The following is a 23,990-nucleotide window of genomic DNA, read 5'->3' on the forward strand; positions in this document are numbered from 1 at the left end:
TTATGAGTTCTAATTTATATGTCTATATTCCTTAGTGAGTTTATTTTCTGTAGAAACAAGTGAGAACACAATATGAAAATCATACTATGAGAAAATTTATTTTTCGTGAATAAAGGTCAGAACCATCAGGCAGTGAAACAGGGGAGAATTTAATGAATAAACTGTACTAATTGGCTAAACCAAAAATTATTAAAATTTTATGGTAAGATAACATATGAATTTAGTTTAAGGGAAAATTTACAAATCTAAATTTTGAGTTTTGTAACTCAAGTTATAATTAAATTAGTGACTGTTGTGCAGGTGCACAGCATTATGGTGAACAATGAAATAAATTTTAAAAATACATTTTTATGCTCCGAACTAGTAAGTTAAATCAGATAACGCCTCGTGCTTGACTCCGGCAACGGTCTCGGGTAAGGGGTGTTACACATTGCACCAGATTAGTCTCAACCTTTTAAAGTTATGTTCAATGCAAGAGACTTTACTATGGGTGTTGTTCTAGGACAACGAAAGGAAAAAAGATATTTCACGCCATCTATTATGCTAGGAAAACTCTTACTGAGGCTCAAATCAAGTATACCACTACAGAGAAAGAATTGTTGGTTGTAGTCTTTACTTTCAACAAGTTTCGTCCTTATCTTGTCGGCACAAAGGTTACTGTATTTATTGACCACTCGGTGTTAAGATATCTTTTTGCGAAGAAGGCTGCTAAACCAAGATTGATACACTAGATCTTACTATTGCAAGAATTTGACATAGAGATAAAAGACCGTAAGGGTTCAGAAAATCAAGTTGCAGGCCATTTGTCTCGATTGGAAATTAGAAGCAAAGATGGAAACATACCTCAAAGTGTCAACGTATTCCCTGACGAGAATTTATTTGATGTAGATGCAATCCCTTGGTATGCAGATCTAGTTAATTATCTAGTATGTGGAAAAATCCCATTGGGTGTCATTGGCCATAAAAAAGAAATATTTCTTCGTGAAGTAATGAATTATCATTGGAACGAACTGTATTTATTCAAGGTATGCAATGACAACATTATTTGGCGTTGTGTTCCGGAAGAGGCGATGCTTTCAATCCTGAAGCACTGACATGATACTCCTTATGGAGGTCATTTCGGTGGCATGCGAACTACCACTAAGGTTTTCCAATTAGGATTCTACTGGCCTTCATTATTCAAGGACGCCCAGAATTTTGTGAATTAATGCGACAGGTGTCAGCGCACAGGTTTTATATCCCGACGCAATGAAATCTTGTAGCAGCCAATTATCGATGTTGAATTATTTGACATTTGGGGTATGGATTTTACGGGACCATTTCCAAGTTCATTAAGAAATCTTTATATATTAGTAGCTATTGACTACGTCTCAAAGTAGGTTAAAGTTGTTGTAGCCTCAAAGGATGATGCAAAGACATTGCTTAAATTTTTTCGCAAGCATATACTCACTCACTTTGGCACACCAAAGGCATTGATTAGTGATCAGGGTACACACTTTCATTGCAACCAAGTGGCAGCTGCACTGAAAAGATATGGAGTTAATCATAGAATGGCTACTACTTATCATTCGCAAAATAATGGACAAGCCGAAGTATCGAATCGACAAATTAAAAACATTTTTGAAAAGGTTGTAAACCATTCGAGGAAATATTGGTCTTTCAGATTGGATGATACTTTATGGGTATTACAGAAAACATACAAAACTCCATTAGGGATGTTGCCCTATCAATTGGTTTTTGGGAAAGCATTTCACTTGCCAGTTGAAATGAAACACAAAGCAATATGGGCAATTAAATAAGTGAACATGGACTATGCAGCTGCTACAAAGAAAAGGCTATTAGATATCACTAAACTAGAGTGGATTCAGTGAAATGCCTATGAAAATGCTGCAATTTAAAAGGAAAAGACGAAATGATGGCATGAAAAAATTATTTTGCAGCGATAATTTATTGCAGGTCAACAAGTTTTATTATTCAATTCTAGACTTAAGCTGTACCAGGGTAAATTGCGCTCTCGTTGGTCTGGACCTTTCGAAGCTGTCGAAGTATTTTCTCATGGTGCAGTCACAATTAGAGATTTAAATGATGGACACCAATTCAAAGTGAATGGCCAGTGGTTGAAACATTATCTTGGGAATATTGATCACAAGCAGACAGAGACAATTAAATTGGTCAAAAAATTTTAATTCTTATGAAATTTATTATATATTTTTATTTTTATTTTATTTCTATTTCTGTTCAAGTTTGTTTTCTTCTTTTTTATTTCTATTTTTGCAGAATAATTAGGTACCATTGTTGACGCACTTGGGCTTTATTGTCAACACAATTCATACTATTATATTGTCACTTCTGACTCAGCAAGAATGAGGGCAGATCAAAATTTTTAGATCCCACCCTTTGATCAAAAGTCACCTAGCCGTTTGATCTGTCTGAGCGGGCGCAATTCTCATTGGACGTAATAATGCTTGCTAGTTGTATTTCCCTTCAGAAAATCATGTCTTTCCATCTTCTTCTTTCACTCACTATAAACCCCTCTTCACTGTGCTGACTATGAAACACCCAAGTAGCAATTTTTATTCACATTCTCTTCCCCAAGTTTGTACCTTTACACCTTTAAACCATCTTTACTCCACAAAACAAACAAAATATGGCAAGAACGAGAGGATCAATCAAGAAAGTCACCAAGCCTCTTGAAGAACACTCATCCTCTGCAATTGTAGTTCATGAGTCAGAATCCTTTATGCTAAGGGAGAAAAAGGAGTTGGTGATCTTTTTAAGAAAAACAACCAAAGACCGATTTTAAAACAACATCTTATAAAGAAACTTCCACCCAGAATAGGGCATTCTCCTTTCGCAACAGCAAGACTTGCGCAAAGAAGTCTCCACAACTATCTCTAAGTTGAAGTGGGAGACTTTTTGCACACATCCTGGAAGTTATTCTCCTTCATTGGTATGTGAGTTTTACGCTAACCTTTATGACCATGAGTTGGAGTTTATCTTTGTTCGAGAAGGTTTAATCCCATGCAATGCTACAAAAATCAATGCGCTGTACACAACTAAGGTGGATGTCGATGAAGACTCCAAGTTTATTGAGGATATCAAAGACAAAAAAGGGACCTGTTGGTGAAATATTTATGTGTCGAAGGAGCATTGTGGACGGGTTCATATCAAAAGAATTATATGATGCACCACCGCTTCCTGACACTGCAAAGCAAAATCTGGTTTCATTTTGTCAACTACAGGCTACTACCCTCTACTCATAGCACCACAGTCAACCTTGATAGAATGTGTCTCACACATTCATTTGCCAAGGGCAAAAAAATTGATGTCGGTGCAATACTCCACCAGTAAATTACTGACTGTGCCGGAAGGAAATCTGGAATTTTAGTTTTCCTATCATGGGTGATGCTACTATGCCAGTAGAAAGAGATCGTGCCCCGTGATAATGGAGAGGCCTTGGAAAATAAGGGCCCAAGCAATGAAGCATCTATTGAAAAAATGACTCATTGTAAAGATACGCTGACAATGAAGGAGGTAGAAACCAGTAAGACAATGAAGGGCAAAACCAAAGCAGAAAGCAAGGGAACAAACTTGACTGCAGAGACATCATTGCTGCGCAAAATGAAAGATATCGAGAAGTTGGCCAATTCTATCAACAATAAGTAGATCAGGCTTGTTGCTACAATAAAGGATATGGACAGATCTCAAAATTTGTTCTATGTTTATTCCATGGCCTATAACAACTCTATTGTAGCCACATTATGTTAGTTAAGCCTGACCCCATTCCCTGAGGATTGGAAATACACCCTATTTCAATTTTTTTATTAATGAAGTATGCAAGGTTTATTTGTGGTTAATGCAAATATGATGAAAATTTTTGTTACATTCAATGCTTAATTTTTGAATCATGTGAACATGAATGAGTTGGATAAATTTGACTGAATGTTGTATCTTTAATTCTTTGATCAATCATTTAGGCTGTATTAGTAATGGATGACTAGTAGCATTCCTTGAATCTTGAATGAATCTGCCTTTTACAGCTACTCATATGTACATATAGTTATGAATAAGAGACACTCCAAAATGGGTGTATTGTGAAATGTTAAAAAGGGAACACTCCAATGCAAGCGTTAGAAAAATGAATTTGGCCAAAGGCTGTTGCTGCATGAGTGTGTGTCGGGGCAATTACGTACTCCTTGGGGGTTTGTTGCACTCCATCGTTACTTCTAAGGAACAAGGGTACAGTAATTCAACGATATCCCTTATTTACACACAAAAAGAAACATATATTGTACCATAAATGCTGCATTAGTAGATAGAATTTAGGATTTGAAACATGATGCTGGTTTTGATGAAGATGCAATCTTAGTCATTCATACTTATATATTGTTGATGCAATATTCTGTCATCTAAATGTGAACCATTCATTGGAATTTTAGGTTATTCATGTTGCTAGAATGATCATTTACCTTAGTGAATTCTTGTATATCCTTGCCAATTTCTATTTTACTTAAGGACCAGTAAAAACTCAAGTTTGGGGGTGTGATAGTACTAGAAAGAACATATGTTTTCTCCCTACTTATTTGTTAATTTGTTCCCTTTTAGTTATCTTTAGCACATATTTTAGTATTTTTAGTTCAGTAATTTACATTTTGACTCAATGGATCTTAGCTTACTTACCCTTAATTTTGTCATATTTTGGTATTGATGTCGCTGCATGAGTAATTTTAGATTGCGCTTAGAATTGTCACCACACCTTACAGCTATCTGGATAGGAACAAAAATGCATGAGCTATCCAGTCTGGTACAACTAACTTGTACATACAGAGGCAACATGATTCTGATGAAAGGGCACCTAGGCTATTTGGGGAAAAGTATAAATGTTCACATAAGAAGAAAAAATAGAGGAGAGAGCTTTTTGGGATCATCTTCTTCAACTTATCCTTTGAAACTTTCAGCTATGGTGGCTTAAGCTCCGATGGGTGAACCGACGTGAAAAGGATAAGCTTAGCTATTGACGAGGAGCCTTGAGTGTGACCAAATCTGGAATGCATGATGCCAATAAATTGATTATTAGTCCAACAATTTAGAAACAAATATGAATTATGTTTGAAATTTTTTATTTGTGGTCTACAAAAAGAAAAGATTATCTTTTTTTTTGTTGGCCAAAGTTATTATTTTACTAAGTTTTAAATATTTAAATACTAAAAAAATTAAAATTTTGAAAACAGTAATGAGAGAAAGCGGACCAAAAACTTGCCCCTTTCCTTGTAATAGCCCGTTTTTAGTGAAATTAGAACAGTAGTTTTAGGACCATAAATTTGACGAGTAAATTTCTATTTTATTATTATTTTTAATTTCTATGGGATGTTAGTAAGGTCGTATTAAAATTTCATTAAGAAATTTTGATGTTTGCATGATTAATTAAGTGAAAAGAACTGAATTGTAAAAAGTGTAAAAGTAAAGTTCCATTTGTTAAAAGGGTCAAATGGCTATGAAATTTTAAATTGAAAGGACTTAAATGGCAATTATATGATTTGAATAGTTATTGGATATTCATGACAAGGTTTTATGGAAATTTTGATAGTTTTAAAAGAGTAAAATGGTAATTTGGTAATTAAACTTAAAATTAAAGTAAAGAAAATATGGTATCATCTTCCTCATGGAAATTCCCACTGAAATATTGAAGGAAAAGAAGCCATTTTAGGGTTTGAGCATTTGGTTGGCTTTCTCTCTTGCATGTAAGTGTTTTCGAGCCTTTTTTTAATGATTTTTATGTTTTTGAGGTTGTTTTAGCTTAATCTAGCTAGCCCGGAGATTAATTTGTAAAATTGTTACAGGTTGAGGGTTATGCCATGTATGTTTTTGAATGGTTCTTGATGTTTAATGATATATAATGAGTCCTTGTTGATAAATAAACAAGTTTTATAAAGTGATTTTTTTATGAAAATTGTATTTAGGGATTGGTTTGTAAAAATAGTAAAAGCTCATGTCAAATTTATGAAATGATGGTTTGCATGGGTTGGATTAAGTTCCTAATAAATTCAGTTAGCTTGAATGAGGGATTAAAATGCTTAAATATCAATTTATGAGCTTAAGGACTAAATTGTGAAAAGTTAAAATATAGGGGCAAAATAGTAATTTTTGCATAAATATGAAATGTGAACTAATTTAATACTAGGGGTATTAAACGGATTGAAATTGTTTATTTAGATCAAGATAGACCACATACAGACCTAGATAGAGGCAAAGCAAAAGCTTCAGAATAACTCGTTTAGGTTCTACGCCCTAGTTGTCGAGGTAAGTTCATATGAAATGATGGTTATATTCATGTTATTTAAATGTATGTTAATATGTTTATTATAATGTAATTTGATCAATGCATGAATAAATTAATGCTATGACGGTTATCGAGTCCCGATTGAACCTTAGAATTCGTAGGATGCAAATGACATGTCATTAGGGATTTCATGTCGGGTGCTAGTCTTGAATGTCCTACCGATGGCTGAGGTCTTGCTTTTGTTGCGGATACGCCATAGCTCATGTGAGCAGCATCGTGTAGCTTACATTCTGACCCACATCTCGTGTGAGCAGGCCCATTTCGTAGCTCGTGTGACCAATAATGTAAAGGAAAGGTTACGGTTATATGTTTAAGCACACTTTGTGTGACATTCCCGAGTATTCGATGATATTCTAGATGGTTAAATGGGTATGAAAAGGAAATGAAATGGTAAGTGTTCAAATGAAATGTATCATGAATCTATGAAAAGGAATGGTGATTTAAATTATGTGAATACATGGTATAGATGAATTCATTTGAACCATGTATAAATGCACTAACTTGTGTATTTGATGATTTTGCATAGGCATTATGCCAAGTTTATGGTTTAGTTGGTGTTACAATTGTGCTATTTACATTATGCAAATGAAATGGTAAGTTTCATTTTTATCATTATGAACTTACTAAGCACTATTTGCTTACGTAGTTTCTTTTCTATGTTTTATAGATTATTGGAAGCTCGATTGATTTGGAAGCTCGTCGGAGATCTATCACACTATCTAGCATAAATATCAGTAGTTTTTGAATGTTTTGGCCAAGGTTATAATGGCATGTATAGGTGGACTTATAATGATGTTTAGTTGAATGTTTGATGGATGATTTGGTATGTATGACTTGTGCAAGTTGTCTTGGTTGGTACCGTTTGATATCTTGTTGGATTGTGTCATTTTGGGTAATTTTTTATGCATGATTGGAATGGCTCAAATGGTATGTTTGGAGTGATGTATTAATGGTTATGTTTGTGGCATGTTTTGGTACAAATTGAATTATAATTGATGATCGAGATGTGACCAAATATGCATGTTAAGGTAAGTTTTGATGATTGCATTAGAGGTGCCTTGAATAGCTTATTGGTTAGTTGATTTAGGACTCTTGAATTGGCTATTATATGCATGTTTTAGTAGGGTTTTGATGCCTTGATTATGTGCACAAAATTCCTAAAGTATTATGCATGATTTGGTGTTAGGAATGGCTTGAATTTAGGCAACTTTTAGGTCCACAAGGCCTGAGGCACGAGTGTAACACCCCGAACCCGAAACCGACGCCGGAGTCGAACACGAGGTGTTAACTGACTTTAACCCCTTATAAAATTTATTTTCCAGACACTGCCTAATCTGTGTACTAGTCGTTCTAAAAATCATATCTTGAGTTTCGTAACTCGAAAATCAGTTTCGTAATTTTTCCCAGAAACTAGACTCATGTGCCCATCTATGTATTTTTTTCTAGAATTTTTGGTTGGGCCAATTAGTACAGTTTATTAGTCAAAGTCTCCCAAGTTGCAGGGGTCGACTAAACTGACCTTTGCCCATTACGACTTGGATATCTCCCTGCACGGGGCTTCAATACTGATGCCGTTTGTTTCTATGAAAACTCGACTCAGAGAGGAATCTGTACATATATGGTACGACCCCTAATTATCTCTGGTTAATTTATAATGAATTTCCAAAGTCGGAGCAGGGAATCCAAAAACCGTTCTGGCCCTGTCCCACAAAAATATGATTATCTCTTAATATACTGCCCATATGATCTTTTCGTTACTTCCTCATGAAAACAGACTCATCGAGCTTCGATTACATAATTTATTCATCAATTAATTCCACTCCTACTATTTTTAGTGATTTTTCAATCTCATGACACTGCTGCTGCCAGCATCTGTTACGAAAGTAACTAGGTCCATTCCATGCCTACCCTTGATCCAACTCAATCGAACATTCGTGCCATTTTCGCATGGCTTAAAGTTTACATGCCAAAGTTCAAACACAACGTAATAGCTTATACATGCCAAAATGTTCTTCTAAGCCAACTAAGAAGAAAGTACCAAAACTTGCTATCCGGTGTGATGACTTCGATGACGGCCTGACCCCGCAAAAAAAAATAGATGAGTCCAAGCAACCTATAATGGGTGACAAGGAAACACCGAGTGAGTTTATAACTCAGTAAGTCATAAGCAATGCACTACCATCCATCAATAACATTATCACAAGAGGAAACAAAATGGAACGAGACAATTTACTCCATCCATACCGAACCATACCATAGTTCCTCCAACCTATCGATTCAATTTCATATCAATTCATGCATTCACATTCCATATACTCATCAATAGGACATTGAGGCAATTTCATAAATCAATTTATTTTCGTTACAATCAAACGACTAAACGGCCTTTCACCCATCCTACGATAAATTTTATGTACGTGACTTCAAGTATATTTGTCACATAGGTTCAAACTTACCGAGCTCAACACCAAGTATAAGCATAGCACCTATTAGCCATGTACTCAAGACACTTACCCGATCCGCTGTCCGCGATCGACTCAATAGTGTCGCACACATAGTGTCCATAATGATTCACGAATGTATATTGAGTCCGCACACTCAGTGCTATATAATCAACTCGCACACTTAGTGCTACGTAATCAAATCGCACACTTAGTGCTACATAGTCAAACTCGCACACTTAGTGCCGCATGGTCAATTCGCACACTTAGTGCATCATATTCATTTCGCACACTTAGTGTAACATAGTCAAATCGCACACTTAGTGCTGTACAATTTAATCCCGCGCACTTAGCGCCAATCTCATGGTCATAAATGGTTATACCCGCACGTTTAGTGCCGAGATCAACAACTCAGTACATCTTACCTCTTTTCTTTTCATTCAACAATTTCATCATCACATACGTACATGCATATATATATATGTATATTTATTCATTCCATTCAGCATCAATACATAAACATTATGACCATTTGAAATAATACCAACTACATGCTTAATGACTTACCTCGTGTTGGGTAAGACGGTTCCAACTCGGCTACTCGATAACCTTTTCTTTGCCTTTGCTCGATTCACCTCCTTTAACTCCTTGAGCTAAATCAATAATTTAACTAGTTTAACCATCTTGCTAAACATTCATTCTTCAATTGCACATGCATGTGTATGTTTGTATATTCGGCAATGACAATGGTAACTTAGCAACCCTTAATTTAACTTATAATTGTTCGTAACACATTTAAAGCATCCACTCCATTCCATCATTTTAAAGCACATACATTACTCAATATTATCCAAATTCACATTCGGCATTTCCACAAACACACATGCCGATTTCATTCACTCATCTCTAATGTTAATTAAGAAATGCCGAATGTCACCAACTAAATGGCATACACACACACCCACATGTATAAAAGTCATCCACACCACCTATAGCTCATTCGGCCTTCACCCTTACTAGTTTTTCCCATTCTTTTGTCGGTTATATATACATAGTCCTAAGGTAGTATCACGAATGGGCTTACATATATATATGTATATATATATATATATAGCCGAATATGCAAAGCTTAACTCAACATCACATAAGCTCCTAAGTGATGGCCGAATATGTATATCTATATATATTCATCAACTATACTATTACCTTTAATTTATCTAATCACACAATTTCATCTCATGAATACTTGACCCATTTCTCACAAAAATGAAACAACAACTAAAATGAACATCCCATTTTTACCCCATATGGCCGATTACTTCATTAGTTACCAAGCTAACAATTCAACAATTTCAACCTCATTACAACCTCTACCTATCCAATATAACATGAACACAATCCTCCACCCCTAAATTAGATTCGGCAATCACTTAACCCCTTTAACCTCAACTTTCAAGTTAAAAGCAATTAACCACTCACCATATCCTACATTACTATCCATTTTAATGACATTAACACATCTACTAAGAGTTTCAAGCTTCTTGGCCGAATTTCAACCTCAAAATCCTAAGTCTAATCTATAGGATGAGTAGAATTTGAACTAACCATCTCAAACATGCATAGATTTTCAAGAATCATTCAATACATACCTCATTCTAGCCATCTTCCAAGCCAAAATCCAATAACCAAATCTCCCTTCCTTCTCCTCACTCACGGCAATAGCCAAAGAAAAAAAAAAGATGAACACTCCCTCTTCCCTCCTTATTTTATTCATCTCTTCCTTTTTAATTCCTTTCTTTAATTTATTTTAATTTACTTACCAATATTAAATAATAAACAACATAAACTTGGAGGAATGGAGTCATGCTTGGCCGACCACTTATCAAGAATTGGGCACTTTGACATGCAAGTCCCCTTTTTCTTCCACATGCACTAATAGGTCCTCATGCATTGACCTATCACATTTTAAAATTTTCTCATATAAGTCCTATTGACTAAATTCACATGCAATCGACTAAATCGAAGCTTGAAATTTTCTCACATTCATGATTACATATTCTAGACAATAAACATCACAGTCAAACCTTTCGGTGACTCGGTTTAGCGGTCCCGAAACCACTTCCCGACTAGGGTCAATTTTGGGCTGTCACAACGAGTGTGTAACTCAGCTGTTTGTGACACACGGCCTGGCGACACGGCCGTGTGTCTCCTGTAGATTCCTTTGCATGTAAGTCAGTGAGTCACAGAACCTAGTACACAGCTTGGCACATGGGTGGTGAGGCAATTTCAAGAGTTACACTGCCTGGCACACGGGCACGTGACACAGCTGTGTGACCTTATTCAGAGAATTACACGGGTTGGGACACGGTCGTGTGTCCCTAGTTTGAAGGTTACATGGCCTGAGACACGGGCGTGTGTCTCATTCGTGTGAGGCACATAGCCTGCTACACGGCCATGCGACCCCTGTATCCAAATTTTTTTAACTTTTTCCTAGATTTTTCAAATGTTTCCAATTTGGTCCCAAATTGCTTCTAAGTTACTTCCAAGGCCTCGAGGGCTTGATTTAGGGACTATATGTATGTGAATGGTTGGTTTATGATATGATTATGATAATGTATGAGATTTATATTTAAATGTTTCGTTTGTATGGTAATGCTCCGTAACTCTATTTCGGCAATGAATATGGGTTAGGGGTGTTACATTCCCACTCCACCAGTTATATGCGTTTGGGAATAATATTAACTTTTGTATCCAAATAAAATCTTTAAACTTATTTAATAGGGTAGAATTGAGCATAGAAATTAAATCTCAATCTTCACTGAAATCTCGAGAATTGAAAGCTCAAATAGAGCTTCGTTAACTTTCACTTTTAAGATATAAGCTTGATACATGATAATGATTAAAAATGCTTTTATTAGCTTCACTACATTTAATTAGGCTTGTTTATTTGGTAAAATTTAAGTTGGATTCTCATACTTGACATCAAGCTCAGTTGTTGTGTTCCAAATCAAGTTCAAACTCAAATTGGAATGGGAATTGAACATATTCATTACATAGTTTTTATCTTTACTTGTTTTGTACAAACACAATATACTTAAATAAAAAAAACTTCATAATTCTCTACCCAAATGAAGAAAAATTCTTACAATTAATTTAATTCTTAATTAATTTTATCTATCATGCCAAATAAAAAGAATTCATCAATTCTTTACCCAAATAAAGAACAAGAAATTAATTTAATTAATTGTAAGATTTTTTTTCTTTTAGCTTAAAATAAAAATAATCAAAATAAATTTAAGTTTCATAGAAAATTATTAAATACGACGAAAAAGAGAGTTTAGGGTTCATTATAAGGCTAATGACGTTAAAGAACCAAATCTATTTCTCTCTTCAACTCCTGTTAATACTACCATCTAAGTTAAGTTACTCAAAGTTCAGAGGTGTGAATGCCTAGTATGGGTATGCTTAGTTCTTTTTTAAGGTTTCCATTTTTTTAGGACTACTATTATATTTTCATTGCAATGTTCGGATATTCGTCGGACACAAATACTTCAAGATAAGATAAATGACCTGCCACCAATTGTAGTGGTAGTTTAGGTACTTTTCGACACTTAATGAGCTTGATTTCTAGCCTTTTTAATATATTTTATTGCATTTACATAATTCTTAGCTTAGCTTTAATTTATTACAAAATAATCATTTTTCCATAATATTTCGAGTTAGTTGACCTATTAGGTCAATACTTGCCTTAAGGTGGTTTTAATGATTTCATTGAGTGTGGATGTAATGCCCCAAATTTTATAATTTTTAGGTTTAATTATGTTAGGTAAATTGATCCGGTTTGGTGGTTAATTGTTCTGTTTATGTGCATGAGGTTCTATGTTTAAATCTTTTCCCTTTAATTTTTATTATTTTTATTCATTCCTTCATTTGGTTGTTCACATGTAGGTTATATTTTATTTTCGTTAGTTTGTTGACAAGAATGAGTTTGTTGGCTGTGTGGTAAGACTTCAGCTTACTTTTAAATCCTATGTTCAAATCTTGTGTGTGTAAAATGAAATAATTTTTTGCTTAGACTCTACTGTTGCTGTCCAAGGTGTTAGAGTTTCGATCAAACCCAATTGCTAACTAACCTGGTAGGTTAGGATTTTTATCAGATTTATTTCTTTTTTAAAATATTAAAAAAATTATCCCAAAATAATCTCCCTAATTGTCGTTCCCCTCACCCCCACGGTTTTCATTTTCTATTTTTTCTTCATTTTGCTACTATAAGTCTCTACCACTTTCTCTCTCATTTTCTCCCTTTTGTTTTTTTGTTATTTCCTACACATTTACAAACAACCTTTATCCCTCTTGTCGTCACTCCCTTTGTTTCCTTCTTTTTTACGGTTTCCATTTGTTCGTGCTATTAGTTCTTCGTCTTGTAAGGGTGTGGTGTGGTTTTTTTTCATATGGAGATAACTGATTGTGTTTATTGTTTTGGGTTGAGATTGGTTTTAATCAATTTTGCGATCTTGTTAGGAGACATTCGTGGAATAGGGAATCCTCTGACTAGTTAAGTTTTAACAACCCATTTTCAGTGGTGTCAAAAATAATGGTTACGGGACCTCAAATCCAACCAATGAGTCCATAATTAGTATTATTTAATTCGTACGAGCCAAATATAGTTTTATATTGAATTTTGATTTGATAATTTTTTACTAATTGAACAAATAGATATAAGTGGTTTGTCCTTAAAGTCAAGTGGTTTCAGAAAATGAGGTATTGGAACCCCATTTCTGTAAACCGAGTCCATAAATATTTTTATTAAATATTTACAGAGTTATTATATTGGAATGTAAAGGTTCTGTTTGGGAAATTTAATGTTTGGTTAGTTAATTAAAGAAAAAGGACTAAATTGTTAAAGATGAAAAACTTAATCGCTATCTAATTTTATTGATTGAATAACTTAGTTAGTGTATGTGTGAGTACCTAGAAAGTAATTAGACCATACTATAGTGTTGGTGGACGGTTAAGGCATGAAAATATAAATTTTATATGTTAAATTTTAAGTTAATTAATAATAATAAAAGTAAAAAGAATTTGAAATAAACATCATCATCTTTCTTCTTCAACCTTACAAAACCGAAAACATCATGGTTGAACATCAAAGAGCTCCAGTCGCCTTCTCTACTCTTGCATGGTATGAAATCTTAATTCATTTTTAGTATTTTTATGTTTTTGATATGTTGTAGCTTAATCTAGCTAATCGAGGGACGATTTCCTAAAATTGTTAAGATTTTTGAAACTTGCCATTGATGTTTCTTTGATGTTCTTAGTGTTAAATGGTGAAATAGAAAACTTGATTATTAAATAGGACTATTTTCTAAAAGAATTTTTTATAGTTTTAAACCTAGGGACTAAGATGAAATTTTGTACAAATTCAATATGTAAATTTGTGAAATTTAAAGTGTTTGAATGCCATGGGACGTTAGTGAATTCAGTTTTGTTATAGTGGGGGTTAATTGTGAAATTTTTAATAGTTTTGGATTTAAGGACTAAATTGAACAAAGTGTAAAATTTTAGGGAAAATTATAAAATGAAACTTAATGGTCACATGCATAGAAATGACTTTGATAATATATTTGAATTTTATAAATTGAATTAATCAATATATAGATCAAGAATTAAATCATACAGAGGATAATCGGGGAAAAGGGAAAATCGGGGAATAGCCCCTACGAGTCAACCAATAGCCGTATATATATTAGGTAAGTTAGTAGTGTATTTACATGTATCTGTATCTATTACTTGATGTAGAATCTTGAAGTTATAAAACTGTAAACGTTATGCAATGAGACTAATTTATTATAAACGAAAGCTAAGGTGAATTCAGACTAAATCGTGAATTGTTGAATTTTGAGAAATATGAATGAATATGAATTATTACAATATACGGATAGCATATGTGGAAGTGCCTCTGATTTATTAATGTGATAAACTCTATAAAATACCCAGTTGAACGTAGTAGATGATTAGTATACGATTAACATGCCAATAGGGTTTGAACGCACGCTTGTACGGGTTTGCACTTCGGTGCCTCTGTTACTGTTTCAATACTTTTTGGTGTGATATGGTTACCCAAGTATCCGAGTTATGTTACTATAGTTCATCGGGCTATGAAAATTTGTATTTAATCTTATAATGATTTGACAACTTTAGTGTTTAACCATTAGAAGGTTTGTATCTAAGTATAATCCTGGAAGAATGTTCATTTTTAGTATTGATGCGATAAAATGTATATATGTACATGAATGATTTTGATTAAACTATTGATGGATATGAATTATATGATGAACTATTTTGGTAATAATTTTATGTGTTCTTGTAAATGATTGTCAGGTGTAATTAATCTATGTTATTTTAGTTTTCAAATGTTTAATTGAGGTAAGTTGACTTGCATATTAGCTATGAACTTACTAAGCTACTTAAGCTTACTCATTTTGTTCTTGTTTTCTGTAGTTAATGTTTTGTGGAACTGGTCCAACGGATCAATTTCAAGGCTCACACTATCCTGCTTCAGTTTTGGTAGTTTTTGATTTGTTATTTCAATTTTGTGGTATGTATATAGGGTTTTGAAGTTGATGAACTTAAAGTTCTAGTTAGTTTTGTAATGTGGTTAAAGTTAGTATATAATGTTAAATTTCATATTTCATGAATAACTTGTGATGAATATGGTGAAACTAATTAGAACATCATTTTGGTTTTATTTTGGGAGATAATGATTTGTTCCAATTGATTTGTAAACATGATTTTGGTATTTGGTGTCATGGAAATGATAACTTGTCATTTGATGTCTTACTTGGTGATTTGGTATTTTGTTTTGGAAATCCTTGCAACTTCAGTTGAGATAATTTGGCATTGGTACTAATACGATTTTATATTATGAATATTCATAAAAGATAAGTTTGCAAGAAAATTAAATATTCTACTCTAGGGAGTAAATTGCAAGAAATGTAAACTAGAGGCTCTATCTAGTAAATGACTAATGGGGGTTGGGTGACTTCATTGTAGTTCAACAAATCTCGGACCAAGGAAAAAAATGGCGTAAATTACCAAGTGGCTACATTTTACCTTCCTATATCAATTTTACCGACTTAGACGGACTAGGTCTGGTTTATCTTCTAATCTCACTGGTTAATCCAGGACTAACGAATTACTGTGTGACAATTCCCTTCCAGTCTCACTTTATCTTAATATTCCCTTAAGGGCGTCACTACCTAATTTATTAGTTTTATTCAAATCAGTCCAGTCTGTTACGATTAAGTCCTTTGTCTAAAGACTTTAGTTCATCAACATCTACATCAACCAACCTCCCTAAGGATTTAGCTACACATGCTCAAAGTCAAGAAAATAAACATAACAATGGAAAACAAAGTAGCCATAAAAGTAAAAGTTAATAAAAATGTGAAATTTGAGATTTTTATGTAAGAAAACTTAAATATCAAGAAACCAAAAGCATTTAACAAAGAAATTTAAAGTAAGAAACATAAAATGAACAAGCTTTAACAGATTTGAAGTGAAATAAGCTGAAATACATTAAACTAAAGCTTATAGATTTTTGAAAACAAGGTACAGGGACTGGAAATGTAAATAAACCTTAGGTACAGTATTAAGTAACTTAACTGACATAAAGAACCTTAAGAATAAGAAGTAAATGTAGAAAAATAAACTCTAATGTAAGGTAGAAGAAGAGAAAAATAAAAACCCTAGAAAAGTGCAGAGAAAAACTAAAGAAAACCTAGAAAAGGTTAAACCTAAAACTAAGATAAAATGTGTCTCTCTCCTCTTCAGCAATTTTTGGCTATTTTGAAGGGTGTTCTGATGACTTTTTAATGTCAAAATTGTCCCTACAAAGGCCTTGTGTGATTGGTGGGTCCAGTAGACAAATGTTGCCCTTTTTGCCCAAGTTTGTCCCTCTAATGAAGGTGATATTGTGATCTCGGGCAATGTTGAACTTGGGGGTCTTCCTTGAGAGGTGGATATCCCAATACCCAAAGAGGATGTCACAATTCCACTAAAGGGTATCCTTGGTCTTCTATACTGTCTAAGATGTCAAGATTCCAAAGGTTAGATGTCAGGGTCCTACCCTAGATGTCGTTCTGACTCATTTTCGACCTCTAACACATCCCTACAGTACTCAAAAAGACATTAGACCTCCGAATGGCACTATCGACCAATTTGGGAAAAAAAAGACAAAAACGAGATATTTTTACTTATTACTCGAAAAATATAAAAATACAAAAATAATGATAAACTAAGCTAAATACTCTATTTTGCTCGAGAAAAATATCCTTAAGTGTTTCGAAAAAGCCTAATTTTTAACATCGATTTGTGGTAGATCATATTCCCCTACACTCGAGTATTTGCTTGTCCTCAAGCAAACACACAAAACATGCAAAAAGACGACTCTTAGACTAAATCAAACAGTTAAGTTATATAGCTATACAACATCAAATTTGTATAAGAATTACATCACATGCAATTTAAGAATGATGTCTAGCTAATTTACTTACTCCTAATGCAAATATTATTAGTTCAAAAAGTTAAAATGTCAATAGAGATAGAGGTAATGTAAATGAATATATGTACAAATGTGGCCCGCCAAAATAAATTATACAGATCGCTTATAGATATTTAAAAAGAATTGTTTATGTTTGTTCTAATAAATGCAACCTATATACAAATTGATGAGTCCGTGGCTTATTCAGGTCCCAAAGGTCTTTTCGACTTGTAATGTTCTGAGGCTAAGGTTGGTACGGATTCAAAGAAAGTTCATCTCAAAACGGTTCAAGCACTATGAATAGTATAGCATAGGACATTGTTCCCAATTCCCCCTAAAGTATGATTGTTACATCTCACCATCTTATTTCTCCTTCTCTCACCTTCATTATCTCTCTAATAATATGGAAAAGGATAATTGATATTAGCTCGTTTTTGCGCACTCTAATTTCGAGACTATTTTATGCTCCATTATTTTTCTTATTTTGGAGCATTTTTACACTTTGTTTGTTCTTTTCACTCACAATGCTTTTGATCCTCACTTTTCTTTCTTTCACATTTTTCTTTTCTTTTAGCACTATTTCTAGTAAGAATCATTTATGAGCTAACTCAATCCCTCTTCACTAATCACTCGATTACATTTTTGTGACAAACTTCCGTAATATTCCTACCTAACCCTTGATGTCCATGGCCTGACGTCCATTCAATAGTGTATTGCAAAGTTCAGGGACACTGAAGGGTTGAGTTTCAAACTCAATTTAGGCTCAAGGTTTCAAACAAAGAGGTTCATTAAGAAGGGCAATGTAAGGCTCAAATTCGGGAACTAGGGATAATGTAATGTTTAAGGTTGGTCCTTTAGGCCCAAGGCTATACAAATAATGCCTAAGGTCCTTCCCGAATTAGTCACCTAACAACAATTTTATTAAGTATACATCTATCTAAACGAACAATTAGCAATTGTAAACAGAAAAATATATAGGATATTTCCTATGTAATTTATCACCTTTTTACTTAAATCCGTTGTTAAAACCAATAATTGTTTAATAAATGAATGAAATATGTGAAAATATGAAATTAAGACATAGAAACTACTAAAATGTGATTTTATGTGTTATTATATAGATTTCAGGCAATACATGCTTATTTTTTATTAATTTGAATATATTATATTTTTAAGACATAAAGTGGGCCATGCATGATTAAATTAAATAATAAAATATAAAATTATGTTTAGTAATTAATTTTAAAATATTTCATTAATAATTTGGGTTTTTAATTAATTAATTAAATTGGATAAATTTTATTCTTTGGTCCTCTAACTTGTTTATTTATTCTAGACAGGTCTGATAGCTTTGTTGGATTACAAAACCATCCAAATTGGAGACCAAGTCAACCCCATAATTCAGCTGCACATGGCTATCCATAAACCACTCTTTGGTTTAATTGCACAAGATCCTCGTAGAGTTGAAGAAATTAGAGATTTACTTGAAGATTTGCACTTGACCGAGTCTTAGTCCTGAGTTGTTGTGGCACTCAAATTGAACAAAAATCAAGGAAAAATTAGCTAAAATTGCTCAATTTATAGCCGACCACCCACGGAAGATGCTTCAAAAGATGAAAACTCCTATTTTTAGCAAACTATCCCCCTCTCCTCACCTATAAATAAGACCCTCTCATTCCTTCATTCATCATCCCTCAAGCATCATTCTCTCTTTTCTCCAAATTCTCTTAGCCTTTTCCATTCCCATGCCTAGCATCATCTCTTCATAGAGATTTTAGCAATTAATCCTCTTAAAGAACCCTTGGTCGGCCACCTTGGAGAGCCATCAGTAAAGGAGCAAAACAAAAGAATGAAAGAGCCTCGTCAGTCAGAGTCTTGGGTGACAGCCACTCTGAATTGGGTTTAATCTTCCTTTTCTTTAATTTAATATAAAGATTTTTGCTATGTGTTCTTTGTTCTTGTTTACAAAATGTTAGCTTAATTTTATTTAAAGCTAGGATGATTGCTTTGATTAAATAATATTTATTTGATTCATGTTTATAATGTTTGTACCTCAATCGATCATGTTTTCAATTAAAATCAAGTCTGTATTTCATTCATACGTGATTGAATGCACCTGAATTAGCTGAGCGATCCTGACCAGACTACAACTAATAGACACGTAATTGAAATGTGCATGCTCAATTTAGATCCTGACCCGATTAAATTGAAGGTTGCATAACAACTCTGACCAAGCTTTGTTATCTGCATAGTTTTTAGATTTGTATGATTAAATTGTTTCAAACCTGACACGTCCCTGTTACCTCACACGAATGCTAAGAAACCCTTAGCAAATAAGAATCAATAAAATGTGTATTTACTAAGTAAAGGATTTCGAAAGAACCTAATGTGATTTCCAAACTCATGAAATATCGAGTTTCCATGAAATGTTTTTCCGAATGTTATTAAGCATGTTGATAATAAATTGAGTTTGATTAAAGTAATTATCCTAGTTTATTTATGTTATAATTGTTGTAAATTGTGTTTAATTTTACTAAAATCTATTTCATTCATATAGTTTGCATAATTAGGATAATTCTCATTAGGGATCATTGCATTTAGTTTAATATAATTTTAATCACCACTTCTCAACTATATTGTGTTTTTATTTACCAAATTGTTAATATAATTTTACAAATTAAGTGACTAAGGACAAATACAATCCTTGTGCAGACGATAACTCGATACTTACTTATATTACTTGATAACGACTGTGTACACTTACACAAACCTACGTGTTACAAGTTTTTCGCGTCGTTGCCAGGGTTGTCAACGGTTGCCATAATCTTTTTTTTTTAATTATTTATTTTCAATTTGATTTATTTCTAACATTACTAACTTATTCTTTTTATTTTTTTGATTTTCTTTCAGGTGTTTATGAGCATAGATCGATTTATCGATTTACCCCCTGTAGACCCTGAAATTGAGCGAACTTGCAGACAAAGAAGATGTGAACGAATAACTCAAAGATAAGTCGAGGTGGACCCTGGAAATTAGAATCATGACCAAGGTAATGAAACTGATCATGTACAAAATCCTATCCTCATTGCCGATGATAGGGATTGTTGCATCAGACAATATGTTGTGCCACTTTTCAGTGAGTTAAACCCAAGAATTAGAAGGCCAGATATTGAGGTGACCCAGTTTGAATTGAAACCAGTGATGTTTCAAATGCTACGAACGGTGGGCCAATTTAGTGGTATGCCCATGGAAGATCCACATCTCCACCTTCGATTATTTAAGGAGGTGAGTGATTCATTCAAGATAGCCACTGTGACTGAACACGCACTGACGTTGAAGTTGTTTTCGTACTAGTTGTGAGATTGGGCACGAGCATGGCTCAATTCATTGCCACCAAGTTCCATATCTACATGGCAAGAATTAGCAGAGAGATTTTTGGTTAAGTATGTCCCACCTAGCAAAAAAGCTAAGTTAAGGAATGAGATCACAACTTTCCAACAATTGGATGACGAGTCTTTGTATGAGTCTTGGGAGCGATTCAATAAGTTACTTCGTAAGTGTCCTCATCATGGGATTCCTCATTGTATCTAGTTGGATACATTTTATAATGGTCTTAATGCAAATACAAGATTGATGGTAGATGCTTCCGCGAATGGTGCAATTTTGTCTAATTCTTATAATGAGGCTTATGAGATCATCGAGAGCATCACGAGTAATAACTATCAAAGGCCAACAAATCGAACAACTTCAGAAAGACGTGTAGTTGGAGTTCATGAAGTTGACGCCCTCACTTCATTATCAGCTTAGGTATCGTCTATTTCCTCTATGATAAAATAGTTAATCGCTAATAGTACTAATAATTCTGTTGCTCAGCCACCAAGTGTGTTTGAGGTAGCTTCTTGTGTGTAATGTGGGGAAGGTCATTCTTTTGAGAATTGTCTATCAAATCCCGGGTCAGTGTACTATGTAGGGAACCAATATCAAAATAGGAGTGGACAAGGACCTCAGTCCAACTTCTACAATCCTTCATGGCATAATCATCCTAACTTTTCTTGGAGCAACCAAGGAAATGGACCGAACAACAACTTATTGCAGCAAAGACCCAACCAATCTCAAGGGTATAATCAGCAAGCTCCAAAACCACCTCAAGCTGAGGTATCAAACAGTTTGGAGAACTTGTTGAAACCGTACATGGTAAAGAATGACGCTTTGATCCAAAGCCAAGCAGCAACACCGAAAATTTGGAAAACCAAATGGGTCAATTAGCTACAGAGCTACGTAATAGACTGCAAGGAACCTTGCCGAGTGAGACTAAGAATCCAAGAAATTTGGGTAAAAAACATATCAAGGCAGTGGCATTGTGAAGTGGTAAAATTCTAGAACCCCGATTGATTTATGTCGAAGATAAGCCCATTGAGAAGAATCAACCAGGTATTGAAGTACCTACACCAAAAGAATCAAAATCTGCAAAGTCTAACAAGGTAAACCCTGACTTAGTGAATTTAGATATTTTAACATCTTATTTGGATGCAGATTTACCTACTCAGAAAAGTTGTTCGGTTTAACCGAAAGTTCCATCCCCTCCATATCCGTAAAGATTGCAGCAATACAAGCAGAAATAGGAGGTGCAATTCAAGAAGTTTTTGGATGTTCTGAAGCAGTTACACATTAATATTTCATTAGAGGAGGATTTAGAACAAATGTTGAATTATGTGAAGTTTATGAAGGATATACTGTCCAAGAAAAAACGACTAAGTGAGTATGAGACTGTTGCCTTGACAAAGGCGTGCAGTGCGTTCCTGCAGAACAAATTGCCACCGAAATTGAAAGACCCAGGAAGCTTTACTATACTCTATAACATTGGTGAATCTTACTGTGGTAAAGCTTTGTGTGCTTTAGGAGCGAGTATCAACTTGATGCCTAAGTCTATTTTCAAGATGTTAGGGATAGGTGAAGTAAGACCTACAACTGTGACACTTCAGCTAGTGGATCGATCTTTAGCATATCCCGAAAGAAAGATTGAAGATGTTTTGGTAAGAGCCGACAAATTTAATTTTCCTGCTGATTTCATTATCTTAGATTTTGAAGCAGACAAGGAAGTGCTGATCATCCTTAGGAGACCTTTCTTAGCCACGGGAAGAACTTTAATTGATGTGCAGAAAGGAGAACTCACCATGCGAGTTCAAAATGATCAGGTAACCTTTAATATTCTTAAAGCGATGAAATTTCTTGATCTGGCAGAGAAGTGTTCAGTTATGGAAGAGATAGAAACCTTGGTTTCTATGGAAAGCAATTTTGAAGAACATCCGTTGGATAAAGCCTTAGAACTTGACCCTAATAATCATTACACGTGATTGGAACTCACCTTTTGAGTTGATGTACGAAGGAAGTCACTATGTTGTTGGAGTTGGATGGGTCAAAGAAGAAATAAAGTGTTTCAGCCTATTTACTATGCAAGTAGAACTTTGACGGGAGCCCAACGCAATTATACGGTAACCAAAAAGGAACTATTCGCTATAGTTTTTGCTTTTGACAAATTCCGCTCATATCTTATAGGTACTAAAGTTACAGTATTTACTGACCATGCGACCATTAAATACTTGCTCACCAAGAAATATGCAAAACCAAGGCTAATTCGTTGGATACTTTTACTCTAGGAATTTGACCTTGAGATCCAAGACAGAAAAGGTATCGGAAATCAAATAGCTGATCATCTGTCGAGGTTGGAGCAAGATGAGGTAACTTAGTCATGTGTGCCTATCAACGAGAATTTCCCATATGAACACTTATTTAAGGTAAATCGAATTCATGAAATACCCTGGTTTGTTAATTTTTCCAATTATCTTGCATGTGGAATAATTCCTCAAGAAATGACATACCAACAAAGGAAAATACTCCTTTATGATAGTCGGTATTATCTTTGGAAGGATCCGTTTTTGTTTAAACAATGTGCAGATAATATCATCCAAAAGTGTGTGGCTGAAAGCGAGATTGCTGAGATCTTGTATCGTTGCCATTCATCTCCAAGTGGGGGACACTTTGGTGGTTCACGTACTCCAATAAAGATTTTGCAAGCAGTTTTCTTTTGGCCTACACTATTTAAAGATACTTATGCTTATGTGAAAAACTGTGATGAATGCCAAAGGACTGGAAATATATCAAGGAGGAATGAGATGCCCTTGACAAACATTTTGGAGATTGAATTGTTCGACGGATAGGGCATTGACTTCTTGGGCCTATTTCCTTCTTCGTATGGGAACAAATACATCTTAGTTGTTGTGGACTATGTATCCAAGTGGGTTGAAACAGAAGCATACCTTACAAATGATGCTAAAGTAGTCATGCGATTCCTACATAGGCATGTGTTTACACGATTTGGGACACCAATAGCTATTATTAGTGATGAAGGTTCTCACTTTGTGAACAAATGGCTTAAGTGGTTGCTTGACAAATATGATGTGAAGCACAAGATTGCTACTGTCTATCACCCCCAGTCTAATGGGTAAGTTGAAAGAGTGAATCATGAAATCAAAGGTATCCTTGAAAAGGTAGTACACCCTAGCAGAAAATATTGGTCTCGAAGGCTCAATGATGCATTATGGGCCTATCGAACAACATTTAAGACCCTATTAGGAATGACTCATTATCGGTTAGTTTTTGGAAAGGC

The 23,990-nt window shown here is 34.3% G+C and overlaps 1 non-coding gene across 1 annotated transcript; it reads right to left on the reverse strand.

Annotated features, from left to right (window-relative positions):
• Nucleotides 1–20,791: 20,791 nt before the first annotated feature.
• On the reverse strand, nt 20,792–20,898 carry LOC121224768 (small nucleolar RNA R71). The gene has a single exon (XR_005922513.1). It is a non-coding gene; the product is annotated as a small nucleolar RNA R71 (small nucleolar RNA).
• Nucleotides 20,899–23,990: the final 3,092 nt, after the last annotated feature.

Source organism: Gossypium hirsutum, chromosome D12 (genome assembly GCF_007990345.1).
Source record: "Gossypium hirsutum isolate 1008001.06 chromosome D12, Gossypium_hirsutum_v2.1, whole genome shotgun sequence".
Lineage (NCBI taxonomy): Eukaryota > Viridiplantae > Streptophyta > Magnoliopsida > Malvales > Malvaceae > Gossypium > Gossypium hirsutum.